Here is a 23,239-nt window from a genome sequence, read left to right as displayed (position 1 = left end):
CGTCTCAACGCTAAGACCCAGCTCCACTCAACGACCAGCAAGCTACAGTGCTGGATGCCCCATGCCAAACAACCAGCAAGACAGGAACACAACCCCACCCACTAGCAGAGAGGCTGCCTAAAATCATACTAAGTTCACAGACACCCCAAAACACACTACCAGATGTGGTCCTGCCCACCAGAAAGACAAGATGAAGCCTCATCCACCAGAACACAGGCACCAGACCCCTCCACCAGGAAGCCTACACAATCCACTGAACAAACCTTACCCACTGGCGGCAGACACCAAAAACAATGGGAACTATGAACCTGCAGACTGCGAAAAGGAGATCCCAAACACAGTAAGTTAAGCAAAATGAGAAGACAGAGAAACACACAGCAGATGAAAGAGCAAAGTACAAATCCACCACACCAAACAAATGAGGAAAACATAGGCAGTCTACCTGAAAAAGAATTCAGAGTAATGATAGTAAAGATGATGCAAAATCTTGGAAATAGAATGGAGAATATACAAGAAATGTTTAACAAGGACCCAGAAGAACTAAAGAGCAAACAAACAATGATGAACAACACAATAAATGAAATTAAAAATTCTCTAGAAGGAATCAATAGCAGAATAACTGAGGCAGAAGAACGGATAAGTGACCTGGAAGATAAAATAGTGGAAATAACTACCGCAGAGCAGAATAAAGAAAAAAGAATGAAAAGAATTGAGGACAGTCTCAGAGACCTCTGGGACAACATTAAATGCACCAACATTCGAATTATAGGAGTCTCAGAAGAAGGAGAGAAAAAGAAAGGGACTGAGAAAATATTTGAAGAGACAATAGTTGAAAACTTCCCTAATATGGGAAAGGAAATAGATAATCAAGTCCTGGAAGCACAGAGAGTCCCATACAGGATAAACCCAAGGAAAAACACACCAAGACACATATAAATCAAACTACCAAAAATTAAATACAAAGAAAAAATATTAAAAGCAACAAGGGAAAAGCAACAAATAACATACAAGGGAATCCCCATAAGGTTCACAGCTGATCTTTCAGCAGAAACTCTGCAAGCCAGAAGGGTGTGGTAGGACATATTTAAAGTGATGAAAGGGAAAAACCTACAAACAAGATTACTCTACCCAGCAAGGATCTCATTCAGATTCCACGGAGACATTAAAACCTTTACAGAAAAGCAAAACCTAAGAGAATTCAGCACCACCAAACCAGTTTTACAACAAATGCTAAAGGAACTTCTCTAGGCAGGAAACACAAGAGAAGGAAAAGACCTACAATAACAAACCCAAAACAATTAAGAAAATGGTAATAGGAACATACATATCAATAATTACCTTAAATGTAAACAGATTAAATGCTCCAACCAAAAGACACAGACTGGCTGAATGCATACAAAAACAAGACCTGTATATATGCTGTCTACAAGACACCCACTTCAGATCTAGGGACACATACAGACTGAAAGTGAGGGGATGGAAAAAGATATTCCATGCAAATGGAAATCAAAAGAAATCTGGAGTAGCAATTCTCATACCAGACAAAATAGACTTTAAAATAAAGACTGTCACAAGAGACAAAGGACACTACATAATGATCAAGGGACCAATCCAAGAAGAAGATACAGCAATTGTAAATATTTATGCACCCAACATAGGAGCACCTCAATACATAAGGCAAATGCTAACAGCTGTAAAAGGGGAAATCGACAGTAACACAATCATAGTAGGGGACTTTAACACCCCACTTTCATCAATGGACAGATCATCCAAAATGAAAATAAATAAGGAAACACAAGCTTTAAATGACACATTAAACAAGATGGACTTAATTGATATTTATAGGACAATCCATCCAAAAACAACAGAATACACTTTCTTCTCAAGTGCTCATGGAACATTCCCCAGGATAGATCATATCTTGGGTCACAAATTAAGCCTTGGTAAATTTAAGAAAATTGAAATCCTATCAAGTATCTTTTCTGACCACAACGCTATGAGACTAGATATCAATTACAGGAAAAAATCTTTAAAAAATGCAAAGACATGGAGGCTAAACAATACACTGCTAAATAACCAAGAGATCACTGAAGAAATCAAAGAGGAAATCAAAAAATACCTAGAAACAAATGACAATGAAAACACGATGACGCAAAAACTATGGGATGCAGCATAAGCGGTTCTAAGAGGGAACTTTATAGCAATACAAGCCTACCTCAAGAAACAAGAAACATCTCAAATAAACAACCTAACCTTACACCTAAAGCAATTAGAGAAAGAAGAACAAAAAAAACCCAAAGTTAGCAGAAGGAAAGAAATCATAAAAATCAGATCAGAAATAAGTGAAAAAGAAATGAAGGAAACGATAGCAAAGCTCAATAAAACTAAAAGCTGGTTCTTTGAGAAGATAAACAAAATTGATAAACCATTAGCCAGACTCATCAAGAAAAAAAGGGAGAAGACTCAAGTCAACAGAATTAGAAATAAAAAAGGAGAAGTATGGGCTTCCCTGGTGGTGCAGTGGTTGAGAATCTGCCTGCCAATGCAGGGGACACGGGTTCGACCCCTGGTCCGGGAAGATCCCACATGCCGCGGAGCGGCTGGGCCCGTGAGCCACAATTACTGAGCCTGCGCATCTGGAGCCTGTACTCCACAACAGGAGAGGCTGCGATAGTGAGAGGCCCGCACACCGCGATAAAGAGTGGCCCCCGGTTGCCACGACTGGAAAAAGCCCTCGCACAGAAACGAAGACCCAACACAGCCATAAATAAAAATAAATAAATAAATAATTTTTTTAAAAAAAGGAGAAATAACAACTGACACTGCAAAAGTACAAAGGATCAAGAGAGCTTACTACAACTATATGCCAATAAAATGGAAAACCTGGAAGAAATGGACAAATTCTTAGAAAACCACAATCTTCCGAGACTGAACTAGGAAGAAACAGAAAATATAAACAGACCAATCACAACCACTGAAGTTGAAACTGTGACTAAAAATATTCCAACAAACAAAAGCCCAGGACCAGATGGCTTCACAGGCGAATTCTATCAAACATTTAGAGAAGAGCTAACACCTATCCTTCTCAAACTCTTCCAAAATACAGCAGAGGGAGGGACACTCCCAAACTCATTCTATGAGGCCACCATCACCCTGATACCAAAACCAGACAAAGATGTCACAAAGAAAGAAAACTACAGGCCAATATCACTGATGAACATAGATGCAAAAATCCTCAACAAAATTCTAGCAAACAGAATCCAACAGCACATTAAAAGGATCATACACCATGATCAAGTGGGGTTTATCCCAGGAATGCAAGGATTTTTTAATATACACAAATCAATCAATGTGAAAAACCATATTAACAAATTGAAGGATGAAAACCATATGATCATCTCAATAGATACAGAAAAAGCTTTTGACAAAATTCAACACCCATTTATGATAAAAACCCTCCGGAAATTAGGCACAGAGGGAACTTACCTCAACATAATAAAGGCCATATATGACAAACCCACAGCCAACAAAATTCTCAATGGTGAGAAACTGAAACCATTTCCACTAAGATCAGGAACAAGACAAGGTTGCCCACTGTCACCACTATTATTCAACATAGTTTTGGAAGCTTTAGCCACAGCAATCAGTGAAGAAAAAGAAATAAAAGGAATGTAAATCAGAAAAGAAGAAGTAAAACTGTCACTGTTTGCAGATGACATGATACTAGACATAGAGAATCCTAAAGATGCTAATAGAAAACTACTAGAGCTAATCAATGAATTTGGTAAAGTCACAGGATACAAAATTAATGCACAGAAATCTCTTGCATTTCTGTACACTAATGATGAAAAATCTGAAAGCGAAATTAAGGAAACACTCCCCTTTACCAGTGCAACAAAAAGAATAAAATACCTAGGAAGAAACCTACCTAAGGAGACAAAAGACCTCTATGCAGAAAACTATAAGATACCGATGAAAGACATTAAAGACAATACAAACAGATGGAGAGACATACCATGTTCTCGGATTGGAAGAATCAACATTGTAAAAATGACTATACTACCCAAAGCAATCTACAGATTCAGTGCAGTTCCTATCAAACTACCAGTGACATTTTTCACAGAACTAGAACAGAAAATTTCACAATTTGTATGGAAACACAAAAGACCCCGAATAGCCAAAGCAATCTTGAGAAAGAAAAACAGAGCTGGAGGAATCAGGCTCCCTGACTTCAGACTATACTACAAAGCTACAGTAATCAAGACAGTATGGTACTGGCACAAAAACAGAAATATAGATCAATGGAACAGGATAGAAAGGCCAGAGATAAACCCACGCACATATGGTCACCTTATTTTTGGTAAAGGAGGCAAGAATATACAATGGAGAAAAGACAGTCTCTTCAGTAAGTGGTGCTGGGAAAACTGGACAACTACATGTAAAAGAATGAAATTAGAACACTCCTTAACACCATCCACAAAAATAAACTCAAAATGGATTAAAGACCTAAATGTAAGGCCAGACACTCTAAAACTCTCAGAGGAAAACATAGGAAGAACACTCTATGACATAAATCACAGCAAGATCCTTTTTGACCCACCTCCTAGAGAAATGGAAATAAAACCAAAAATAAACAAATGGGACCTAATGAAACTTAAAAGCTTTTGCACAGCAAAGGAAACCATAAAGAAGATGAAAAGACAACCCTCAGGATGGGAGAAAGTATTTGCAAATGAAGCAACTGACAAAGGATTAATCTCCAAAATATACAAGCAGCTCATGCAGCTCAATATCAAAAAAAACAAACAACCCAATCCAAAAATGGGCAGAAGACCTAAATAGACATTTCTCCAAAGAAGATATACAGATTGCCAACAAACACATGAAAGGATGCTCAACATCACTAATCATTAGAGAAATGCAAATCAAAACTACAATGAGGTATCACCTCACACCAGTCAGAAGGGCCATCATCATAAAATCTACAAACATTAAATGCTGGAGAGGGTGTGAAGAAAAGGGAACCCTCTTGCACTGTTGGTGGGAATGTAAATCGATACAACCACTATGGAGAACAGTATGGAGGTTCCTTAAAAAACTAAAAAATAGAACTACCATACGACCCAGCAATCCCACTACTGGGCATATACCCTGAGAAAACCAAAATTCAAAAAGAGTCATGTACCACAATGTTCATTGCAGCACCTTTTACAATAACCAGGACATGGAAGCAACCTAAGTGTCCATCGACAGATGAATGGATAAAGAAGATGTGGCACATATATACAATGGAATATTACTCAGCCATAAAAAGAAATGAAATTGAGTTATCTGTAGTGAGCTGGATGGACCTAGATTCTGTCATACAGAGTGAAGTCAGTCAGGAAGAGAAAATTAAATACCGTATGTTAACACATATATATGGAATCTAAAAACAAAAAACAAAAACCAAAAAAACGTTCTGAAGAACGTAGGGGCAGGACAGGAATAAAGATGCAGACGTAGAGAATGGACTTGAGGACACAGGGATGGGGAAGGGTAAGCTGGGATGAAGTGAGAGAGTGGCATGGACATATATACACTACCAAATGTAAAATAGATAGCTAGTGGGAAGCAGCCACATAGCCCAGGGAGATCAGCTCAGTGCTTTGTGACCACAAAGCAAAGGGGTGGGATAGGGAGGGTGGGAGGGAGAAGCAAGAGGGAGGGGATATGGGGATATATTTATATGTATAGCTGACTCACTTTGTTATACAGCAGAAACTAACACACCATTGTAAAGCAATTATACTCCAATAAAGATGTTAAAAATTTTTTTTTCAAAGTTTAAAAAAAAGAAGAGATGAATGAATAAAGAAGATGTGGTATATATATATACAATGGACTACTACTCAGCCATAAAAAAGAATGAAATTTTGCCATTTGCAACAACATGGATGGGCTTGGAGGATATTATGCTAAGTTAAATAAGTCAGACAGAGGAAGACAAATACTATATAATATCACTTATATATGGAACCAAAAAAATAAAACAAAGTAGTGAACTTAACAAAAAAAAGGCAGACTCACATATATAGAGAACAAATAGTGGTTACCAGTGGGGAGAGGGAAGAGGGGAGGGACAAGATAGAGGTAGGGGATTAATAGGTGTAATCTACTAAGGAGTATAAGATAAATAAGTTACGAGGATATATTGTACAGCACAGGGAATATAGCCAGTATTTTATAATAACTATAAATGGAATATACCCTCTAAAAATTGTGAACCACTATGTTGTACACCTGAAACTTAAATAATATTGTAAATGAACTATACCTCAATAAAAAAAGAAAAATTACATATGTGAAATGGAAAACCAAGCTTTGCAGATTGATAAGGTGATAGATGGCAATACCAGCTGTTAAATCAACTGAAAGTTGACTCAGATAAACATGACACACACACAAAAATATATTCTGCTCTATTCGAAGTTCTGTTGTCTCCACTAAATAGCTGTGATGTTGCACAAGTTGCTAAAATTGGGAAAAGTAGTGATATCAATTATAGCAGCAGTAAAATTATTATTAGTTTACTAATAATATTAATGTTTAATAAAAATATTTGCCTCAAAAAGATGAAGTGTGCCTGCTGTAGACAGCATATCATGGATCATTTTTCAAATATCCATTCTGCCAATCTCTGCCTTTTGATTGTTTAATCCACTTACATTTTATAATATAGGATCTACATCTACCATTTTGTTATTTGTTTTCTAAATACATGAATTATGTCATTTTTCTTCCTATATTCCTCCATTACTGCCTTCTCTTGTGTAAAATACATATATTTAGTGTACCACTTTAATTCTCTTTTTATTTCTTTTATTATATTTTTTAGCTATTTTCTTTTTTTTTTTTTAAGACTTCCCAGCTTCTTGTTCTCTCTCACCTCTCTTGCTCTGCATTTTTTTGTTTTTCTCCATGGCATTTGCCATCACATGATATGCTATTTTTTTTAACATCTTTATTGGAGTATAATTGCTTTACAATGGTGTGTTAGTTTCTGCTATATAACAAAGTGAATCAGCTATACAGATACATATATACCCATATCTCCTCCCTCTTGCTTCTCCCTCCCATCCTCCCTATCCCACCCCTCCAGGTGGACACAAAGCACCAAGCTGATCTCCCTGTGCTATGCAGCTGCTTCCCACTAGCTATCCATTTTACGCTTGGTAGTGTATATATGTCCATGCCACTCTCTCACTTTGTCCCAGCTTATCCTTCCCCCTCCCCGTGTCCTCAAGTCCATTCTCTACATCTAGCTATTTTCTTAGCAACTGCCCTGGGGATTATAATTAACATCTTAACTTCCAATTGCCAAAGATAAAACAATTTGAACAACAAAATAACTAATGATAGCATTGGATTTTAACCCAATAAATAATATCCATGAGCCCATACTGAAATAAATAAATGATTGATTTGCATTTCGCTAATAATTAGTGATGTTGAGCATCTTTTCATGTGTTTGTTGGCCATCTGTATGTCTTCTTTGGAGAAATGTCTATTTAGTTCTTCTGCCCAGTTTTGCATTGGGTTGTTTGTTTTTTGGATATTGAGCTGCATGAGCTGTTTGTATATTTTGGAGATTAAGCCCTTGTCAGTTGCTTCATTTGCAAATATTTTCTCCCATTCTGAGGGTTGTCTTTTCATCTTGTTTATGGTTTCCTTTGCTGTGCAAAAGCTTTTAAGTTTCATTAGGTCCCATTTGCTTATTTTTGTTTTTATTTTCATTACTCTAGGAGGTGGGTCAAAAAAGATCTTGCTGCGATTTATGTCAAGAAGTGTTCTATGTTTTCCTCTAAGAGTTTTATAGTGTCTGGGCTTACATTTAGGTCTTTAATCCATTTTGAGTTTATTTTTGTATATGGTGTTAGGGAGTGTTCTAATTTTATTCTTTTACATGTAGCTGTCCAGTTTTCCCAGCACCACTTACTGAAGAGACTGTCTTTTCTCCATTGTATATTCTTGCCTCCTTTATCAAAGATAAGGTGACCATATGTGCGTGGGTTTATTTCTGGGCTTTCTGTCCTGTTCCATTGATCTATATTTCTATTTTTGTGCCAGTACCATACTGTCTTGATTACTTTAGCTTTGTAGTATAGTCTGAAGTCCAGAAGCCTGATTCCTCCAGCTCCGTTTTTCTTTCTCAAGATTGCTTTGACTATTAGGGGTCTTAACACAACATTGTAAAGCAACTATACTCCAATAAAAGTTAATTTTAAAAAATGAATAAAGGGAGAAAAAATGATTGAATAATAAATGGGGATGAAGAAGCAAATATTCCATACAGAAGAATTTCAATTAATTTCATATGCAGAAAGAACAAGAGAAAGAGAAAATCACCCTTAGAACACCACAGCAATACCTGCTGCAGGCAAGATTCATTGATGTGTATGCATATGTCAAATTCATCCAACTGTACACTTTACATATGTGCAGTTTCTTGTATGTCAATTATACCTTAATACCACTGGAAAACGTATTAATCTAAAGCATGTTATTCTCCAGTGAAAAGTTAATTTGGTGTTTCACTCAACTAGAGAAGGTAACCTTCTGTAGGCAGAGGAAGTGTTCCAATACCTATAGCTCAGGTACCAGAGCATATCCAGGCTCTGTTGGTCGTCTGCCCTTATACCCACACCCTTACCACTTCCCACTTCCAACAGCCAGCAACTGTGTTTGCCTGATGGATTTCTCTAGCTACTGAAGCCTAGTTTGCCTGCCATATGTCAGGCCAGAAGTGCCAGGAAATTAATGGCCCCAGAGGAACTGCCTTCAACCAGTGACTGCTGGGAACTGATTGGTATAGAAATATCCCAGCTTCCTCATCCCTTGGGTGGAGTAACTGAAATGCGTGTTCCATGCCATTTTCCAGAGTTCCACAACAAGATTATGCTCTCCAATTGCCTACAGAAGTACCTGACTTGATAATGTATCCTTTATTGGCTTCCTTCCCATACTTGTCTCACTTCCTCACTTCCCTACTGGCATTTGCTTTACTTCCAAATAAGCTACTTGCACTTGAATCCTTGTCTCAGGACTGGCTTCTGGGGGGTACCCAAACTAAGACAAATATGTAGTGGGCACCTTTAGTGAATAATGAGCATCTCTTAGAAATCTTGCTAACGAACATACTCCTCTTGAATAGAAAAGCTACCAAGAACTTCAAGAGCCTAAAATTTGGTCCCTCCCTGTCACGTGCAGGGTGCATGTGCAGAGGCGTCCTGAGCAAGCGCAGTGAGAACCATGTTGCTTTGGAACATCCTGCTCACCGGTACAACAGGGATTGGGAAAACCGCACTAGGCAAAGAACTTCCATCAAGATCAGGACTGAAATATGTTACTGTGGGTGATTTAGTTCGAGAAGTCTGATCACCATATATCATGGAGTCTGGCAAGATGGCTTCTCCCAAGAGCATGCCAAAAGATACACAGATGATGGCACAAATCCTAAAGGATATGGGGATTACAGAATATGAGCCAAGAGTTATAAATCAGATGTTGGAGTTTGCCTTCCGATATGTAACCACAATTCTATATGATGCAAAAATTTATTCAACTCATGCTAAGAAAGCTACTGTTGATGCAGATGATGTGCGACTGGCAATCCAGTGTCGTGCTGACCAGTCTTTTACCTCTCCTCCCCACGAGAGATTTTTTATTAGATATTGCAAGGCAAAGAAATCAAATCCCTTTGCCATTGATGAAGCTATATTCAGGCCCTAGACTGCCACCTGATAGATATTGTTTGACTGCTCCTAATTATAGATTTAAGTAAGTCTTTACCACAAAAAGTACCTACTTCTGCGGGAAGAATAACAGTTCCGCAGTTAAGTGTTGGTTCAGTTACTAGCAGACCAAGTACTCCCCCACTTGGCCCACCAACCCAACAAACCACATCTGTGTCAACTAAAGTAGGGACTCCAGTGAACCTCAAAGGTTTACAGTACAGATGCCCACTTCAAAATCTCCAGCTGTAAAAGCATCAATTCCTGCAACATCAGTAGTTCAGAATGTTCTAATTACTCCTTCATGAAATTAGGTTCAAAATCATTTTCATTACAACTAACATGGTGTCATCACAAATACTGCCAATGAATCATCAAACGCATTGAAAAGAAAATGTGAAGAAGATTATGACATGACTATGATAATTTGCAATCTAGCCTTGATGCATGTAATATGTATAGTTGGTTTTGAATCCATTGCACTGAGATTAAACATGCGTGCTCGCTGTTTCCAAGTTGTGTTTTAAAAAAACAGTATTTAATGAGTAAATATGGTTACCATATTTTTCATCTGAGATGTTGTGTTGGACTTTAATAGGATTAGAAATGGTTTTTCGTCAGCCTTTAAGTGTAAAAAATAAGTTGTAATTCATCAGTTTGGGGTAAAAAAGAAAAAGAAAAAAGAACCTAAAACTTTTGGGTTTTTAAAATTTATTTATTTATTTTATTTATTTTTATTTTTGGCTGTGTTGTGTCTTCGTTGCTGCACACGGGCTTTCTCTTGCTGTGTCAAGCGGGGATCTGCTCTTCATTGCGGTGCACGGGCTTCTCATTGTGGTGGCTTCTCTTGTTGCGGAGCACAGGCTCTAGGCGCGCGGGCTTCAGTAGTTGTGTCACGCGGGCTCAGTAGTTGTGGCTCACAGGCTCTAGAGCACAGGCTCAGTAGTTGTGGCGCATGGGCTTAGTTGCTCCACGGCATGTGGGATCTTCCCGGACCAGGACTCGAACCTGTGCCCCCTGCATTGGCAGGCAGATTCTTAACCACTGCGCCACCAGGGAAGCCCCAAATTTGTGGTTTTTTCAGCCTATAATATGTTTATAATTACTGTCTATAAAACCAGTGTGATTAAAAATAAGCAATAATATATGCAGCTGACTTAGAGTTGATTTGCTCCTCACCATTTCTGACGGAGAACTCAGGCAATGTTGGCCATCACTCAGTTTATTCTCAGCCTAACAGTATATATTTGTCTATTTGTCAGCAACTCTTCACCCCTGGAGTTTTTGTTTTTGTGATCCCTTACTCATTTGTTTTCATAAGATACCTGAGAAGAAAAGACGAAAGCAAGCTCATTGCACAAAACTGCAGCTTTTTAAGGTGATTACTTATCCTAATGAGAGGGGGTGCTGAGCTCAAGGCTTGAACACAGTGGTTTTGACAGTGAACAATTTGCATCACGCATTAACATGGCAATTACAAGCCTTGAGAAATCTAGATACTGGAAATGAAATGGTTCTGGAAATGGCAGCAGCTGACATGGTTACTTAACACCTCTGAGGGGAGAATGTTGGTAATTGTGATAGACTGCAAAAATTGCCCCAATTCTTTACCCTTCCCTGTATCAATATTCTCTTTGCAAAGTAACTTTGCAGTGTTCTGCTGTGCCTTGGGGCTCAGCCATGTGGCTTACTTTAGGACCACCAGATAGAGATGAACAAGACACAAGCAGAGGCTTGAAAAGAGCTTCCATGATTGGACTGGCTCGCTCCTGCATTCTGCCAACACCATGAGAAAATGCGCAGGATGGCCTGCTGGTAGGTAAGAGATGTGTGGAGCAGAGCCGAGTAACCTCACTCATTTTAGCCAAGGCCATCATGGACCAGCTGACAGTCAGCTAATCGCCAGATAATGTGAGTGAGCCCAGGCAAGACCAGAGATACTGCCCAGCTGAGCCCAGCTTAAATCACCAACCCTCAGACACGTTAAATTTTTAGTTAATATTTTAAGCCACTGAGTTTCACAGTGATTTGTTACACAGCATTTTGATGGAGATAGATAATTAATACAGTAAGGATGGAGACTGAGGAGTATATCCTTTCTTGGGCAATAAACCCCCAAATTCACATAAAATGGATAAATTCAGCACGTCATCTGAATACTCATAAATACCTAGATAAGTGATGGATGGATTCTAAAACACCCAGATCAGCGGGTGCAAACCAGTGGCCCACCATCCCTATCCAATCTAGAGATGCGATCCTATGCCATGATGAAACCACGATTTCTTGTCTTCTTTTAAGCCAGCAAGAATAATTGAGTCTTTATTAGAGAGCTTACCTCCATTCGTTTAAACTTCTTTCACTGCTACGAATAGGATGTAAAAGCTAAAGTTAAAACCTGGGATCAGGAAAACTTGACTCTGTGTATCAGACAGGGTTCAGTCAGAGAAACAGAACCATGAGGAGTGACGCAGAGTAGGAATTTATTATAGGGATTTGACCTTGAGCAATTACGGGAAGAGGTGAAATGGTCTCAATTTGGTTGCTTCTTCTGTGTCTGGTACACAGCCTGGGGTCAGGTAGGTATGAGGTAGGAGAGAATAGGGGCCACTGGAACTGGCAAGGAACAAACTGGAACTTGCATTGATCTCCAAGCCTCCAGACACGCTGCTTTGGGTGACGAGCAGGAGAAGCTGGTGCTCTTGCCAGGAAGCCACACTGACATCTGACCCAGGACTTGGAGAAGCTGAGGAAAGAGATCCCGTGGTAACGGAATTGTGAGCCTGACTGCTGCTCTGGAAACAAGAGCAGGAGATCCAGGAAAATGTGCACTCACTGTTAACAGGGCCTGACCCATGCTGAGCTTCTGAAAGCGAACACGGCAACTGCTTCACTTCCCCTTTGCAAACCTCCTGCAAATGTCTCCTGTGACCAACTCTAACTAGAAACATACAAGGAAGGGAACTCTGAGAAATGTAGTACCAGCTTTTAGCCAAGTCGACACATCACAAAGCCACCACATCTTGACACTTATTTGAACAAGTGAAAACTTGGCTGGAAATCAGGAGGCCAGCTATTATATTCTAAGCTTTCAATTTCTGGATGAAAACTGGAGAGACAAGAGCCATCCAGTTCATACTGTGTGTCTCAGGAAGCTTTTGACTGCGAGTCAAACTGGCTTAAACGTAGGGAGACTTCTTGTCTCACATGAGAAGTTCAAAGGTAGCGTGGTTTCAGAGAAGGCTAATTAATGGCTCAATGATTCCATCAGCATCCTTCCCATCTTCTTGTTCACCATCCTTAGCATGTTGGGTTTGTCCTCAGGTTTGTCTCTTCATGGTCGCAAGGTGTCTGAAGCAGTTACAACCATCACATCCTCACACACTAACATTCAAAAGTGTCTGTTTTTGACTTGTGAGGAAACCTTTCCAAGAAGTCTCCCTAGCACACCTGTCTTGACATCCCATTGGACGGACTGGCCGTATGTCCACCCTAAACCAATCATTGGCAAGGGGAATGGGATTATAAAAAGTTCGCTTCTTAGACTATGATTATCTCCATGCCACTTTTTCTCTCATTTTGGTTATCTGCTTATGATATATGCTTCAAAGTACAATTATTAGGTCAAAAGGTATGACAGTACTTTTTTATTTTAAGAATGTAAAGCTAAACCAGCCCTGTTATTGACTTCATTCTTCCTCCCTGAGTTCATCATTGGAGTGTTTATATACTGAGCCAACCAGTGTCTCAATGGTTTAGCCTCCCGTGAATCACATGGCTACCCATTACCTGAACCAAACTGGGCTTCTATCAGGAAAGAATAACAGGAGAGACGGGTGGGCAGTGGCTTTTTGTGTGTCTATCCATTCACCCGGCATTTACTTTACACCTGCAACCATGTCAGGGGCACCAGATATGAACGCTCCACAAATAACATACAGGAAAGGGGGAAGAATCTCTTCTTGGCCCAGAGAAATAAAATGTGAGCATCATGTGAGTTCTGGAGGGAAGCTTTAAAATAGGCAAATGAAATGGCCAACAAACCTCTAAAAAAGATGCTCAATATAATTAGTTATTAGGGAGATGTAAATCAAAACCACAATGAGGTACCACTTTATATGCACTAGGCTTTCCCAAAAAACAGGGTAAATAAGTGTCGGTAAGGTTGTGGAGAAACTGAAACCCTCATACACTGCCGGAGGGAATGAAAATGGTACAGTTGCTGTGGAAAACCGTTTGGCAGGCCCTCAAAAAGTGAAACAGAATTATCATGACCTAGCAACTCTACTCCTAAGCATGTACCCCCCTGCCACCAAATACAAATACTTGTCCACACAAAAACTCATTCACAAATAATTCATATCAGCAGTATTGATAATATGCAAAATATGGAAACAACCCAAATGCCCATCAATGAATGACTAGATAAACAAATTGTGGTCTACCCATACAATGGAATATTACTCAGCCATAAAAAAGAACAAAGTCCTGATACATGCTACAGTACAGATGAACCTTGAAAACATTGTGTTAAGTGAAAGAAAGGTCACATACTGTATGATTCCATCTACATGAAATGTCCAGAATAGGCAAATCCACAGAGGCAGAAAGCAGCGTAGTGGTTGCCTGGGGTTGGGGGGAGGGGGAATGGGCTATGACTGCTCAATTAAACCCCATTTAAAGTATGGGGTTTCCTTTTGGGGTGACGAGAATGTTTTGTAACTAGATAAAGGTGGTGGTTGGAGAACACTGTGAATGTACTGCCACTGAATTCTTCACTTTAAAATGGTGAATTTTATGTTATGTGAACTTTATGTCAATTTTTTAAAATCTAAAAAGTAATAGACACATGAGAGAAAATAGCTTTTCCCACCTTATTGTTAAGAATAAAGTGGCTGGGACTGGTAAAGCCACCCTGTGGTCAGGAAGAGACAAGTCTGAGGAATTACAACCTTCTAAAGATGGCAGAGCAAAAAGATGGAAGGAACCTGAGTTCTGGATAGGCTGTCAAGCCATTTAATTGATCTGCCACAAAACCACTCTTGCTTAGGACTTTTTATTTTGTAAGATAATAAATTCCACTATTAAGACGTCCTAGGGATGGGATATTTGCCAAATGCTTTCATTTTTTTCTCTTTTATTTATATTTGCTGCCTGGAAGCTGTCAGGCTTCTGGAAATTTCCCTGAATGATTCCAGATACTCCCATAATCATTTTCTGGCAACTCAGCTTTTAAAAACACTCCTTTTCTATTTACCTGCAGAAACCAGACATGTACCATTCCTGCTGTTATAAAAGTCAAGCCCTGTGAACGTAACCACTTACAGAACCTAACCATTCTAGCCCTCCCAGAAAAAGAGACCAAGGTAGGACAGAACACAGGTGCATCACGTCCAGATCATATCTGCAGTCCACAGGCACTTGAGATTCCCCAATCAGGAGGAACCTGACCTTCAACAGAATGGCTCTCTCTCTTTTTAGTCCCAGTCTCACGTCAGTTAATTTCAGTGTTTCCGTATACGCTGTGGGGGCCTCTTCCCAGTCCCACCACTATACGTGTACACGCATGCACAGGTGCAGAGCTCCTCATACCATGCTCCTGGAGAAATGGTTTTTACCTGAAAAATCACTCAGAAATCAAAATGCCACAAATCCCTCAATGTAGTACTACCTCAGCTTCCCCCAGCCCTCCCAAGAAAACCACCTTGGGTGGAAGTGGAAAAGAGGTAGGAGGCAGCTTTCCACTTCCTGCCTCTGTCCCACACTGGAGCCATGAAGAAGGTAGCGATCCTCTGGGATACTGGAGATGCGGCTCTTGGGGGGGGGTCCCATGTCGGCAGCCACATCTGCCATCAGCAGGAGCCATGGCAGGGTCTCTTTTGTACTCTCCAAGACGTTTTGTATGAAGAACTCAACTGATGTCTGTTGACTTAAGTTTTGTGTCAGTATCACAGTTGTCACAAATCCCAACCGTGACTTATGGGATGCTGTACAGCTGACAAAATGCTTCCACGTGCATCATGTTATTTAATTGGGGCTACAGTTCCTTAAGGTGGGTCTTCTCGTCTCCACTTTATGATAGGAAGCCAAGGAGAAGTTAGGAGAAGTGAATGTCACACAGCCACAGCCCGGAAGTGATCATCGAACCTCCGGCCCAGGCCTTCTGATCCCAGATCTCTTGCTCCTTCTGTTCTGTGTTGTGGACATCTGGGGCCCAGGAGCCAGTACTTGGCCCTAGGGTCCTCCTCTGGAAGACGTGGGAGTCTCCAGGGACTCCTAAGTCCCACCCCACACAGTCCAGCTATCTGATGCTCACTTTCCTAACGTCATTGTTACAGCATCTATTTATAACTGTGCTAAGAAATGCTGCTTTCGTGGCCAGGCTCATGAACTGGAGAGTAAATAATAACCCTGCAGGACTGACGTAGATAGGAACAGAATCTCCTCTAGAAACCCACTAGAAGGACCCACTGTACCTCTATGACCTTTTTTTAAACTTTTCAAGACAGTCTCATAAAAACTATGATTGCTGGGAGAGGTCAGAAAGGGCTTTTTATGTTTTGGCCTCTCCCCTATCCCTTCCTACTCCAAACCCAGGAAATTCTTGGTAGAATAAGGACTTTGTATTAGTTTCCTATGATTGCTGTAACAAATTCTGACAAATTTAGTGTTTTCAAACAACATAAATTTATTATATTACACTTCTGGAGATCAGATATCTGGGTACAGCATGGCTCAAGTGAGTCCTGCTTAGAGTTTCTCAAAAACAAAATCAAGGTGTTGGCAGGGCTGTATTCCTTTCTGGAGGCTCTGGAGACGAATCTGCTTCCATGCACATTCAAGGTGTTGGCAGAATCAGTTCCCTGTGACTACAGGGCTGAGGTCCTTGTTTCCTTGCTGGCTGTCGGCTAGAAGCCTCTCTCAATTTCTTTGGCCGTCTGCATTCCTCATCACATTGCCCCTTCCACCTGCAAGTCCTTCTCATGCTTCACATCTCTCTGTCCTCCTCTTCTGTTGCATCTCTTCTGCCTTCCTCTTCTGCATTTAAGAGCTTATGTGACCGTATTGGGCCTGTTGGATAATTCTCCTACTTTAAAGTCAGCTGATTAGTTGGGGCTTCCCTGGTGGCGCAGTGGTTGAGAATCCGCCTGCCGATGCAGAGGACATGGGTTCGAGCCCTGGTCTGGGAAGATCCCACATGCCGCAGAGCAACTGGGCCCGTGAGCCACAACTACTGAGCCTGCGCGTCTGGAGCCTGTGCTCCGCAACAGGAGAGGCCGCGACAGTGAGAGGCCCGCGCATCGCGATGAAGAGTGGCCCCCGCTTGCCGCAACTAGAGAAAGCCCTCGCATAGAAACGAAGACCCAACACAGCCATAAATAAATAACCCCCCCCAAAAAAAGTTAAAAAAAAAGTCAGCTGATTAGCAACCATAATTACATCGGCAAAGTCCGCTTTACCATGTAACATAACTACAGGAGTAATACCAGAGGGCTAAGATCCTTGGGGCCAAAATTCTGCTCAGCACAATCCACCCTCTGGTGGCCCCCATGACTCCCATCCATTCCTCATGGCCTCCCAGTCCAGATTTCTACTAAGTTTCTCCATGGTATTTAGGCTTTCTCTAAGGTGATTTAGGATTTCTCTGTAATTGTCCTTAATCCTTCTGAGCCCCCACCAGCACCCTTTAATATCCGTATTTCTACTAACAGTCTGTTCAAGGAAATCTAGGCTTTTCTCTATCATGCTGCCATGTCCTAAGTAAGTTACTTCACTTCTCAGGGTTAAAAACTTCCTCATCTGCATAATAATTCTAGTTGTAAATTTTAGGAGAGAGAATACTCCACAGAATGACCTTAATCATCATCTGATTGGCATTGGATTTCAGCCATTACCAGGCTCCACAAGAAGAATGTCATCAAATGACCCAGTGGTCACATTTTGGCCAGTTTGAAGAAGGGGGGAGCAGTTTGGCCAAGCTGTTTGCCTATATTGAAACCAGGGCTTTGGGGCTCTGAGATGATCTCTGAGATAGGAGCTCCTGTGTCTTCTACTTCCCAACACTGGACACAATGCCAAGGCCTGACAACCACCAACTGTCAATTTTTAATTTAACAAACACATGTCTAATGCTTACTAGGCACTATTCTAAGTGCTTTATAGTCATATTAACATATAGGCACTATTATTGGTAACTTATGGATGAGGAAGTGAGGCACAGAGAAGCAAGTAACTTACTTAAGATCACACAGTTAGTAAGAGACAGAGCCAGACATGAAAAGATGCTCAACACTGCTAATTATTAGAGAAATGCAAATCAAAACTACAATGAGGGCTTCCCTGGTAGCGCAGTGGTTAAGAATCCGCCTGCCAATGCAGGGGACACGGGTTCGAGCCCTGGTACAGGAAGATCCCACATGCCGCGGAGCCACTAACCGAGTGCACCAGAACTACTGAGCCCGTGCTCCAGAGCCCACGAGCCACAACTATTGAGCCCAAAGAGCTGCAACTACTGAAGTCTCGCACCTAGAGCCCAGGCTCCGCAACAACAGAAGCCACTGCAATGAGAAGCCTGAGCACCGCAATGAAGAGTAGCCCCCGCTTGCCACAACTAGAGAAAGCCCGCGCGCAGCAACAAAGACCCAGCGCAGCCATAAATAAATAAATAAATAAATATTTTTTTAAAAAAACAAAAACCTACAATGAGGTACCACCTCACACCAGTCAGAATGGCCATCGTTAAAAAGTCTACAATGGTATAGAAACTTGTATTTCTAATCTGGCAAAACTATAAATTATTGGCAGAAAGGTGGAAGTATAGGAATTTTCATGCATTGCAGGTAGGAATATAGACTGGAAATTAATTTGGTACTAATGTAGAAAATCAAGTATACATATAGCTTATGATCCAAGATTTCCACTTCTGGGTCTGTGCAACAAAGGTAGTCTCACAAGGTCCATAAGGCAATATGGACAAGGATGTGTACTGCTGGTGTTTTGCCTTGTTGGGAATTGACAGCGACCTGGGTGTCCATTACAGGGAAAGTGCATAGGTAAATTGGTAGATGCACTCAATGGAGTACTATGCAATGATCAGAAACCTGAGTTAGATGTATGTATAGCAATGTGATGAATCTTAAAAATACAAGCTTAGTGAAAATAACAAAAATAATGACATACCTTTTATATAAATTGAAAATACATGACAAACACAGAATACATATTTTGTAAGAACTCTTGTAAGCCAAAAGATATTTACATAACAAGGCCAGTTCCGATGGGAGGACAGGAATGAGGATGGGATATGGGAATGAAATTTTAAAAAGAGAGGCCATGAACCTAGGAGTATACTTAACCAACCCTTGGCAGCTGAAGTTAAAAAAATTTTTTTAACTTTATCTTGGCATAGAAACTGCGTATTAATTCTATTCTTTCACTCTGCTTCTAGAAGGATTTGTTATGACTAGATTGGAGGTTCAAACAGGTACTTTAGGCAGAAACTAGAACACAGTGAAAAGCTTGAGAATTCTCTCTTCAAGCTCATTAACTAACGTTTTATGTTTGATCAGTCTGGCTGAGGTCACTTTTTAATTAATGTCACAAAGAAATTTTTATGGTTTCATATTAGAAAGGATGTGCTTCTTGTCTAAAAAAAACATGAAAAATTAAAAAGAAAAAATGTATAATCCCATAATCTTAAAATAATCTGCTAATATTTAATTTTGTTCCAGTCATATAAATACATGTAAATATTATATCTTGCTTTTTACCTCTTAGCATATAATGAAATTTATCCTTGGGTTCCAAGATACTGCTTTTGACTGTTGTTTCTCTCCATATATGTGTGATTGTGAAGAGTGATACGAAATTAGCCTGTTTTATAAAAATGTAAGAAACACTGGTAAGCTAATTAAATATTACTAAAGCTCTCAAAAAAAAAAAAAAAGTCTACAAATAACAAATGCTGGAGAGGGTGTGGAGAAAAGGGAACCCTCTTGCCCTGTTGGTGGGAACGTAAATTGGTGCAGCCACTGTGGTTAACAGTATGGAAGTTCCTCAGAAAACAAAAAATAGAACTACCATACAATCCAGCAATCCCACTCCTGGGCATATATCCAGACAAACTATAATTCAAAAAGATACATGCACCCCTATGTTCATAGCAGCACTATTCACAATAGCCAAGACATGGAAACAACCTAAATGTCCATTGACAGACGAATGGATAAAGAAGATGTGGTACGTACATACAATGGAATACTACTCAGCCATAAAAAGAATGAAATAATGCCATTTGCAGCAACATGGATGGACCTAGAGATTATCATACTAAGTGAAGTAAGTCAGAAAGAGAAAGACAAATACCGTATGATATCACTTATATGCGGAATCTAAAATATGACACAAATGAACCTATCTATGAAACAGAAACAGACTCACAGACATAGAGGACAGACTTGTGGTTGCCAAGGGGGAGGGGGTTGGGGTTGGAGGAGGGACGGAGTGGGAGGTTGGGGTTAGCAGATGGAAGCTTTTATATACGGAAGGGATAAACAACAAGGGCCTACCATATAGCACAGAGAACTATACTCAGTATCCTATGGTAGGGACTTCCCTGGTGGTTCAGTGGTTAAGAATCCGCCTGCCAGTGCAGGGGACGTGGGTTCAAGCCCTGGTCCGGGAAGATCCCACATGCCGCGGAGCAACTAAGCCCATGTGCCACAACTACTGAGCCCGTGCTCCAGAGCCTGCAAGCCACAACTACTAAAGCTCGCACACCACAACTACTGAAGCCCACGCGCCTAGAGCCCGTGCTCCACAACAAAAGAGAAGCCACTGCAATGAGAAGCCTGCGCACTGAAACGAAGAGTAGCCCCCGCTCACCACAACTAGAGAAAGCCCGCACGCAGCAATGAAGACCCAATGCAGCCAAAAATAAATAAAATTTTAAAATAAAAGAAAAATTTAAAGCAAATATCCTATGATAAACCATAATGGAAAAGAATATTTTTTTAAAAAGAATGTAAATGAATAAATAAAAGAGATGGAGCCAGGATTTGAGTCCAGGCAAACTCCCGATCTCATGCTTTTAACCACTATGCTATGCTGCCAGAATGCCATCCTTCAGGCTACCTCTTCTTATTCATTCTAACAGTGGGATCAGAAGAGGTGACAATAGGAAATTATCCTCCCACCCGATGCCACTGCCTCCAACTGGACCATCAGAGAATTAAGGAAGAGTGGTGCTTGGGAGAAGAATAAAAAGAGGAGGCTGAAACCAGAGTTATGGAAGGAGGTCGAAAGTAAGGAAGGTGGACATCAATGAGCTCAAACTGTTAAAAGTTTAAGCTCTATTTCTCCACGTCTTCTGCCTCACTGCAGCTTGAAGCTGACTTCCAGGGATGCTGAGAAAATTTAGAGTTAGAGAGCAGAGTGAAAAATGGATCAGCTGTGGACTTCACAGAGCCCAGCAGGCTGAACACACAGTGGGGGCCAATTAAAAATACTTGATCAAACTTACAGCTACCAAAGGGAAGGGGAAGGAGGGATAAATCAGACGTTTGAGAATAACAGATACACATTACTATATATAAAATAAACAACAAGATCCTACTGTATAGCACAGGGAACTATGTTCAATACCTCGTAATAATCTATAATGGAAAAGAATCTGAAACAGAAAAAAAAAATATATATATATATATACATATATATATCTGAATCACTTTGCTGTACACCTGAAACTAACACAACATTGTAAGTCAACTATAATTTTTTAAAAAACTTGATCAAATCATATTTTAAATATTTTTTAAAATTATTGTGTCTATCAGAGGGAGGGAAGTGCTACTTAGAAGCTAAATTCATTATCAGCCATTCTGCCATCAAGGGAAAAATTCTTATTATTGAGAAGTAGATCTCTACATTGTTTCTTCCCCTTACAGAGGCCGGCAAGGAAAGAATGAGAAAATACGGAAATGTGAAAGCTTCTATCATTCTCCTATGCCGCTAAAGGTGAGGTTGCAAACTGGCCACGCAGGGGCCGAGCTGGCTCGCAGACATGTTTTGTTTGGCCTGCAGAATGTTAGCCTGCACAGTGGGGTTTTTTTCCCCCTCAGTGTTTTAAATTGGAAATAGTGGCCAACATATTAAAAAAAAAATAGGCAAGAATCCTTTGACAGATGTATTGCAAATAAGTTCTACTGTTCTGCAGTGTGCCAAAACTCTCTTAGTTGTGAATTTTGATAAACACAAGTTCCTAATTTCAATGAAATCCAATTTATCAGTCTTTTCCTTCATGGCGACTGCTTTGTATGCCCTGTTTTAAAAAAAAAAAACTCTTTATGAAATTCATGAAGATATTATCCTATGCTTTCTTCTAGCAGCTTTATTGTTTTACCTTTCACATTTAGATCTAAGACCCATACTGAAATAATTTGGGGGCATGGTAGGGATCCAGGTTCATTTTTTGCCACGTGGATATCCAATTGCTCCAGCGCCATTTATTGAAAAGACCATTTCCCCACCACCCCCTACTGGATTATGATGGTGTCTTTATTGTAAATCAAGGGATCATATATGTGTGGATGTTTCTGGCCTCTCTATTCCGTACCATTGATCTATTTGTCTAACATGTGCAACAATGCCACATTCTCAATTACTGTGACTTTCTAGTAAGTCTTGAAATCTAGTACTGTAAGTCTTCCAATCTGTTCTTCTTCAAGATTATCTTGACTATTCATTGAGATGGACACTTAACATTGGTGCGTGTATGTATGTATCAATGTTAAGCCTCAGTGAAAAATAACACAAAAGGGACTTTCTGGGGGTTAAGGGAGATGAGATATTGAGCCTCTCTCAAGGAATCAGAAATCTAGCAACACAGAAGCCTGTATGGCAGTAGTCTAGAGCTGCCTTTCTAGACACGGTGTGCAAGCTCCAATCTATGACAGGCCCCACCTACCGCTCCCCACCACTGAGGCAGATGGGCCAGTGCCATCTCTCATCTTACTCTGGACTTGCTTCACTCATTTACCTTGCTGCTTGGATCCTGGGCGTATTTGAACGAATGGACTAGTTTAGCAGAGCCCGTTGCCGTAGCTCTGGCCATGTGAAGAGGCGTTCCTGGTGATGGTGAGAAGGCTGCATAGCTCTGGATAATTGAGGGAGACGGAAGGACGGCCGAGGGGCTCCTCCAGAGCAGGTTTCTCAATATGGACACTACTGGCACTGCGGGCCAGATCATTCTTGGTGGTGGGGCTGTCCTGGGCACTGCAGGATGTTCAGCAGCATCCCTGGATCCCACTAGATGCTCTCCCAAGTTGTGACAACCAAAAACGTTTCTAGACATTGCCAAACGTTCCCTGGGAGCAAAGGCAGAATCGCACTCAGTTGAGAAGTGCTGGCCTAGACCCAGAGCAGAAACAGGAAAAAGGAAGGGAGATGTGTAGTGGGTACTGGCCCTG

At 40.5% G+C, this 23,239-nt stretch overlaps 1 pseudogene across 1 annotated transcript; it reads left to right on the top strand.

Annotated features, from left to right (window-relative positions):
- The first annotated feature begins 973 nt into the window (after positions 1-973).
- Positions 974-19,039, top strand: LOC309652938 (transcription initiation factor TFIID subunit 9 pseudogene; annotated as a pseudogene). The gene has a single exon. The product of its transcript is annotated as a transcription initiation factor TFIID subunit 9 pseudogene (transcript).
- Positions 19,040-23,239: the final 4,200 nt, after the last annotated feature.

Source organism: Balaenoptera physalus (genome assembly GCF_965194825.1).
Source record: "Balaenoptera physalus genome assembly, chromosome: X".
Taxonomy (NCBI): Eukaryota; Metazoa; Chordata; class Mammalia; order Artiodactyla; family Balaenopteridae; genus Balaenoptera; species Balaenoptera physalus.
The sequence above is the reverse complement of the archived record's forward strand: the minus strand, read 5'-3'. Positions and strand labels throughout refer to the sequence as shown.